This window comes from Oncorhynchus keta, chromosome 35 (genome assembly GCF_023373465.1).
Source record: "Oncorhynchus keta strain PuntledgeMale-10-30-2019 chromosome 35, Oket_V2, whole genome shotgun sequence".
NCBI lineage: Eukaryota > Metazoa > Chordata > Actinopteri > Salmoniformes > Salmonidae > Oncorhynchus > Oncorhynchus keta.
The window spans coordinates 47,529,785-47,537,038 of record NC_068455.1 but is presented as its reverse complement, the minus strand read 5'-3'; the positions used below and the strand labels follow the sequence as shown (position 1 = coordinate 47,537,038).

General features: G+C 42.3%; 1 long non-coding RNA gene across 1 annotated transcript; it reads left to right on the top strand.

The window, feature by feature from the left end:
- The first annotated feature begins 1,441 nt into the window (after positions 1-1,441).
- On the top strand, positions 1,442-5,780 carry LOC118369282 (uncharacterized). Its single transcript, XR_004822541.2, has 3 exons — positions 1,442-2,095; positions 3,591-3,683; positions 3,761-5,780. It is a non-coding gene; the product is annotated as an uncharacterized LOC118369282 (long non-coding RNA).
- Positions 5,781-7,254: the final 1,474 nt, after the last annotated feature.

Here is a 7,254-nt window from a genome sequence, read left to right as displayed (position 1 = left end):
GGATGGGCCTAGAGTCAGTGGGGATAGTCTGTTAGAGAGGCAGAGCAGTAGTTGTAAGCAATTTAACAGTCTTACGGACAGGGGATAGAAGCTGTTTAGGAGTCTGTTGTCTGAGCCATGATGCACCGGAACCGCCTGCCAGATGGGAGCATGGAGAACAGTCCATGTCTCAGGTGGCTGGAGTCTTGGGAAATTTTTGGGGCCTTTCTCAATCACCGCCTGGCATGTATTGTCCTGGATAGCTGGGAGCTCGCTCCAAGTGATGTGCTGGGCCATAAGCATCACCTTCTGTAGGGCCTTCTGGTCGAAGGGTGGTGTAGTTGCCGTACCAGACTGTGATACAACCAGACAGGATGCTCTCAATGGTGCAGCTGTAAATGTTCCTGAGGATCTGAGGGGCTATTCCAAATAATTTCAGCCTCCTGAGAGAGAAGAGGCGTTGCCGTGCCTTCTTCATGACTGTTCTTGTGTGAGAGGACCATGTTAAGTCCTCAGTGATGTGGACACCAAGGATCTTGAAGCAATTGCACCCCCCCAAACTGACAGTTCTCTGACCTCCTCCTTGTAGGCTGTCTCATCGCCGTTGGTGATCAGGCCTTATACTATTGTGTCGTCAACAAACTTGATGATGGAGTTGGAGTTGTGGTTATACAGGAGGGTGCTAGGCACACACCCCTGGGGGGCGCCCGTGTTGAGGGTCAGCATGGCAGAGGTGTTGTTGCCCACTCTATCCACCTGAGGTCAGCCCGTCAGAAAGTCCAGGATCCAGTTGCAGAGGGAGGTGTTCAGTCCCAGGGTCCAAGCTTGGTGACGAATTTGGAGGGCACTATGGTGTTGAACGCTGAGCTGTAGTCGATGAACAGCATTCTCACAAAGGTATTCCTCTTGTCCAAGTGGGAAAGGGCAGTGTAGAGTGCGTTAGAGATGGCATCATCTGTAGATCTGTTGGAGTGGTATGCAAATTGGAGTGGGTCTAGGGTGTCTGGGATGATGGAGGTGATGTGTGCCATGACCATTCTTTCAAAGCACTTCATGATTAGAGATGTCAGTGCTACAGGGTGGTAGTCATTGTGGCAGGTAGCCTTTGAGTTCTTTGGAACTGGAATGATGGTGGTCAGTTTGAGACATGTGGAGATTACAGACTGGGACAACGAGAGGTTGAAAATGACCGCGAAGATGCCTGTCAGCTGTTTTTAAACAGGAAGCAGGAGTATAGAGAAATGATCTGATTTGCCAAAGTGGGGACGAGGGGAGGGCCTTGTATGCTTCCTTTGGGTTGAGTAACTGTGGTTTAGGACTTTATTGCCCCTAGTGGTGAAGGAGACGTGTTGATAGAAGTTGGGCTTCGTGTGTCTTAGTGACCCATAATTGAAATCAACGGCAACAAGAAATGCAGCCTTCCGGGTGCATGGTTTCCTTTTACAGTTCATTAAGTGCCATCTTGTTGTTGTTGTTGTCCTGATATGCAGCAGTCACGATAACTAATGAAAACTCTCCCGGGAAGTAAAAGGGTCGACCGTCAGTATTCCAAGACGGGTGAACAATAGGTTTAGATTTCCACTACGCTTGAGTCTACACACCATCTGTTGTTGATGAAGAGACATACCTCTCCTCCTCTGAATTTCCCTAAATCCAATTACCTGTCCATTCAGAGAATGAAGAATCGACCCTTTTACCTCCCGAGAGAGTTCTAATCTGTTATCGTGACTGCTGTATATGAGGACAACAACAACAAGCTGGCACTTAACGAACTGTACAAGGAAACCATGCACCCGGAGGCTGCATTTCTTGTTGCCGTTGATTTCAATGATGTGTCACTAAGACACGTGATGGATAGCCATATCGGGTATCTTGTCCAAAACCATGTTTCAGAAAAAATGATGATCTCAAAATGACAAGAGTCCCGGTCATCCATCTTATTATTGGCCAATAGAATGGAGGAAAGTGGTTCCCTTCGCCTTAGTCTCAACAGGATGCCCGATCTCTTGCCTCTTTTTTGCCGGCGTTTGCTCTTGGGTAGCCCGAAGATTGGATCGGAGGTACCTTAAGAGCCCAGGGCTGAAGAGTCTAAGTCAAAGTTGAAGCTGAAATTGAGGTGAGTAACTGCCGATCTGATGTTTAAACTTTTTTTGTTGATTATAAGAAATAATAGTGGATACATTTTGTGCAAAAAAAGTTTTTAAAAACTGCAAAATAATCCCAAAATAGCCAAGTTGGGTCGGCGCTCTCAAGACGGTAGCCATACAGTACGGTGCCATCTTAATTCACACACGTTTGTGTGTGTGTGTGCATGTACTGTACATGCATGTGTCCGTGTGTCTGTGTGCTGCAACTCCCAGAGGAGACCACTAACCTGTATTCCATCGTACCATCAAAGAGAAGGTCATACTGATCTGGTAAACACACACACATACAAACAGTACAAAGAAATAGTATTGGCCAATCACTCATCAGTTCCTGGGCCATGGGAAGGGATGGTGAAAGCATGCTTATACTTGATTTGTGAAGAATTCTGGGATGTGACTCAAGGTTCCATTCCCAAATGCCACTGGACATGACATGCACCACAACTTTCAAATTCCACTTATATGGAATAAAGTTTAAATACAGTTTAGAAGGTTAGAACAGGATAATGCTGATAATGAGGAAAATGGTGCCTCCTGAACAAAAACAGATACATCAAGTTACAGGTCATGTAGTAGTATATGTTGGAATGTTCTGATTCATAAGAATGTATTTGTGTGTCTAGGCTATAATCAGAATAATCTTTATTTACCAAGTATATTTACGACCACGAATTTGACCTGGTGAAATATTGCACAATAAACATAATATACAGACAGAATATATAGACAAAGATTTTACCCATAATCCATGTACATTTAAACATTTACACAAACACACAATTATATTTGATTCTCATACACAGAGTTGCAATCTTTATTCACAAATATAATAATAAAATATAATAAGGACTTTACTAAAGGGACTTTACTAGAATTACTTTACCGTGGTTGGAAAAGCAGTACTAGTATTTTTGAAGTTAGTTTCCCCTATGATTTCATGAGGTAAGGATGATCATCATCACCTGACCCACATACCCTCAGTCATACATATTATTTCTGTTATTTTGGGGGGAACAGTTAGTAGATCAGCCACGCACACCCTCAGGCCAAGATGAGTTCACTTCCTCTGATGTCAGATACTGTCATTACACACAGTGTCCTAAAAAATGCAAGGTCGAGTTTAGGCCAATATCAATAGGCATTGTGAGACTGGTATAGAGGGCATTTGGGTATCTGTTTGACAAAGTGGGTATCTAGCATTTGGAAGCTTTAAAAAGTGGATATGATATCTGGAAGTGTTAAGATACTTATTTTGGCATCTGATGGAAGGTAAAGTGGATATTTGATATCCTAGGACATTCAGCTTTACAAATACGTATATATTCCATTGTTGTAAGCCTACTCATTTGCTCAGTATTTCACCATGGGAAAATACTTAATCTTGATATGAAATGTAATACTTTTCAAGCCTGATGTTGAGGAGCGTATTCAAAATCTGTATTTGACTATTTTGCTTCCTGTAAGTCCACAGTCTCCACCACACTGCCTTTGGCCGAGTACACTATTGTGTAAACAATCATACTTCTCTGTGGAGAGAGAGCGTGAGAGCGGCATTGCGTAAGTCTGCCTGTTATTGAAATGTGAGTGAGTAAATAGCATCCAGGCTTTCTAAAAGCAGACTCTTTCCAACACAGATGGCCCACGCTTTCCGCCTGTGGGTCAGTGGGCAAGGATGGAGAGAAGTGGACGTGACAGAAATTACACCAAGGCGAGGTCAGGCCGAGTCTTTGTCATCAGCTATTTTAGCACTGTCAAAAAAAACTGATGAGAGCGAAGGAGGAAAGTGTTGACATCATCATTCCGTGTGTTCCTGCCATTTGCCCCGTAATTCTTCAGATTTGACAATGATCTGTGCAACATGCCTTTTGAATAACACTTGCTTGTTCTAAAAGAGATGTTTGTTGTGCTTGTACAGCCATACAGTTTAAGGTTATGTCAAGCATAGGGTACCTCTGGGAACACATTGGTTGAATCAACGATGTTTCCAAGTCATTTCAATGAAATTACGAATGAACATGTATGTACTCACTACCATAAGTCGCTCTGGACAAGAGTGTCTACATTGTGTACAGATAACTTGTTTGACCAGATCATGAACTGTAAAGGCATGATGTCTGCTAAAAATACTCGTTTTACTGTATGAGTAATGCTGTAAATGTATGATGATGACCACTAGATATTTTGAAATACACTACCGGTCAAAAGTTTTAGAACACCTACTCATTCAAGGGTTTTTCCTTATTTTTACAATTTTCTACATTGTAGAATAATAGTGAAGACATCAAAACTATGAAATAACACATTTGGAATCATGTAATAACCAAAGAAGTGTTAAACAAATCAAATTATATTTTATATTTGAGATTCTTCAAATATCCACCCTTTGTCTTGATGACAGCTTTGCACACTCTCAACCAGCTTCATGGAGTAGTTTCCTGGAATGCATTTCAATTAACAGTTTAAGACATTGTCTGCGTTCTACATTTAATACATTCCCCAGTAATATGATTTACAAAAACAAACTCTATACAGTGAACAAAATCATCATAACATTAACATGTATAATGGTTATATATATGATTTTACTGTAGTTGTATAGTTGTGTCAAGATATGGCATTTTACAGCTATTTTCCATCCACGTCAGGTTTATCCATTGATTTTGTAAGCTGATAATGTTGCTACAACATATTCGATATCTACATTACCATTCAATAGACCGCTACCGGGCAGGGGTGAGCAATTCCAGTCCTCTAGGGCCTGATTGGTGTCACAGTTTTGCCCCAGTCACAGCTAACACACCTGACTCCAATAATCACCTAATCATGATATTCAGTTTCGAATGCAACCTGATTAATCAGCTGTGTTTGCTAGGAAAGGAGAAAAAGTTGCCCACCCCTGTAGAGGCTCCTCATTTGTTGACCTCACATATTCTCACCCAAATAAGGGATTTAGTGCCCTCTCATGGCAAGATTTAAAAATACATTTGTAAATGAATAGATCTACTGGCACAGAATATTTCTTACGCTGATTAACCTTGGTGTTTTACCATAAAGACTCAGACTTTTCTGTTTCCATTTACGTGGACCGGCACCCGTGTCCCACTGGGCCATGGCTCCGGCGGACCTGCCGTGGGTACTTTTCATCTTTAATTTACATTGGCTCCTGAGTGGAGCAGCGGTCTAAGGCACTGCATTGCAGTGCTAGAGGCATTGCTACAGACCAGGGTTTGATCCTGGGCTGTATCACAACCGGCTGTGATTGGGAGTCCCAAAGGGCGGCGCATAATTAGCCCAGCGTCGTCCGGGTTACGGGAGGGTTTGGCCTCGTCAAAAAAGAATTTGTTCTTAACTGACTTGCCTAGTTAAATAAAGGTTAAATAAAGTTTTAATAAAAAACATAGCAATGGCTAACTGTGAACTTTAACACCTTCTCACTAGGGCTGGGCGATATATGGCCAAAATGTCACTGTATTTAAAAAATAAAATAAAAACTGACAGTATGAAGGTATTTGGCAGTATTTTATATTGTTTTATAATAAAAGTTCTAAATGTGCTTTATGAGTAGTGCATGACCTTAGGGTGGCAACACATACATTCTAAGTGATTTCAATGGGGCTTTCTCCATTCTGATTGTTTTATACTGTTCAATTCAACTTCAACCCCCCAAAAGTCATAATTTTAATAAATTTCTGCATGAGATCATTTCCACACTGCCACTTAGGGCTGCACAATATGGGCAAGTAATCTGGGCCTTATTTTTAACAAAATTTTGCAATTTGACTTGCGATTTAAAGCAACTGTTGGAATCATGGGAATAGAATGTATATTCTAATTATATAGTTAGAATATAATAGTGGCCACTTTTAATAGTGTTGGTGTCACGTAGAGTAGGCCAGAAGGCTAAACTGGATAACCTAACCTCTATCAAAATAAAAAGATGGCGGAACCGCAAAAGTTCTTCTGTGCAAAGGTGTTTATTTACAAGTGAATTCCGGAACAAAAAAACAACAGTACTGCCATCAACGTCTACCTTATGGGACAGCTTAAAAACAATGCTGCCCCATCCACAGCTCAATCCAAAATAACCTTTCACCATGACTGAAAGAGAGGCTCCTTTTGTAGGGCTAGCCCCTCCCCTCAGAACAATTAACCCTGGTTAATTAATCAATTAAAAATACAAACCTACATTTTCCATGAACTAAACATACTAAAGGATATACATTGCAACACGGTTTTAAACAATATCACAACATAACATTTACAACATTACATCACTACTGACAATATCTTTCAATACGCCCATATGCATTAATGAGCCATTTGGGACAGGCACTATAAAGCCAACCCAATTCCCTGAGCTCGGGTCCTTTTCCAGCATACCCGGAAGCTACAGAGATGGAGAGAGAAACAGAACAAACAAACAATGCGCTCATCCACAACATTGATAAGTATAAAATGCATGCACCAAGACAGAAGTTAATTTGTGTGTCGACCCACATTGTTAACTTATCTTATAATGGCGCAGGGAGGAGTGATGAATATGTGTGTGTTAAAGAACCAAATGCTGCCCGCGGCCAGTGACGGACTTCTACGTCACATTACCTTCCTCCTCTCCTGAAGCGACCATGTACGGGAGCCTTGATAGGTAGTCCGCAGTAACGTTCTCTTTTCCTGCCTTGTGACGGACACAGAACCTGAAGGGCTGGAGCTCCAGATACCACCTGGTCACACGAGAATTCCGGTCCTTCATGGTCTGGATCCAGGTCAGTGCTCTGTGGTCCGTGTACAGGTCAAATTCCCTCCCAAGAAGGTAGTAACGGAGGCTATCCAGGGCCCACTTTATAGCCAGGCACTCCTTTTCGATTGTAGAATACCTGGTTTCCCTGGGCAACAGCTTCCGACTGAGGTACAGCACAGGAAGCTCTTCTCTTGGCTCCCCTTGGGCCAGTACAGCTCCAATTCCTACAGCCGAAGCGTCCACCTGCACGAGAAATCTCTTCTGAAAATCAGGGGTCTGGAGAACAGGGAATGAGCACAGTCGTTTTTTCAGTGTCATGAAGGCTTCCTCACACTCCTCAGTCCACTTCACAGGGTTGCTGGCCCCCTTCGAAGTGAGGTTGGTCAGAGG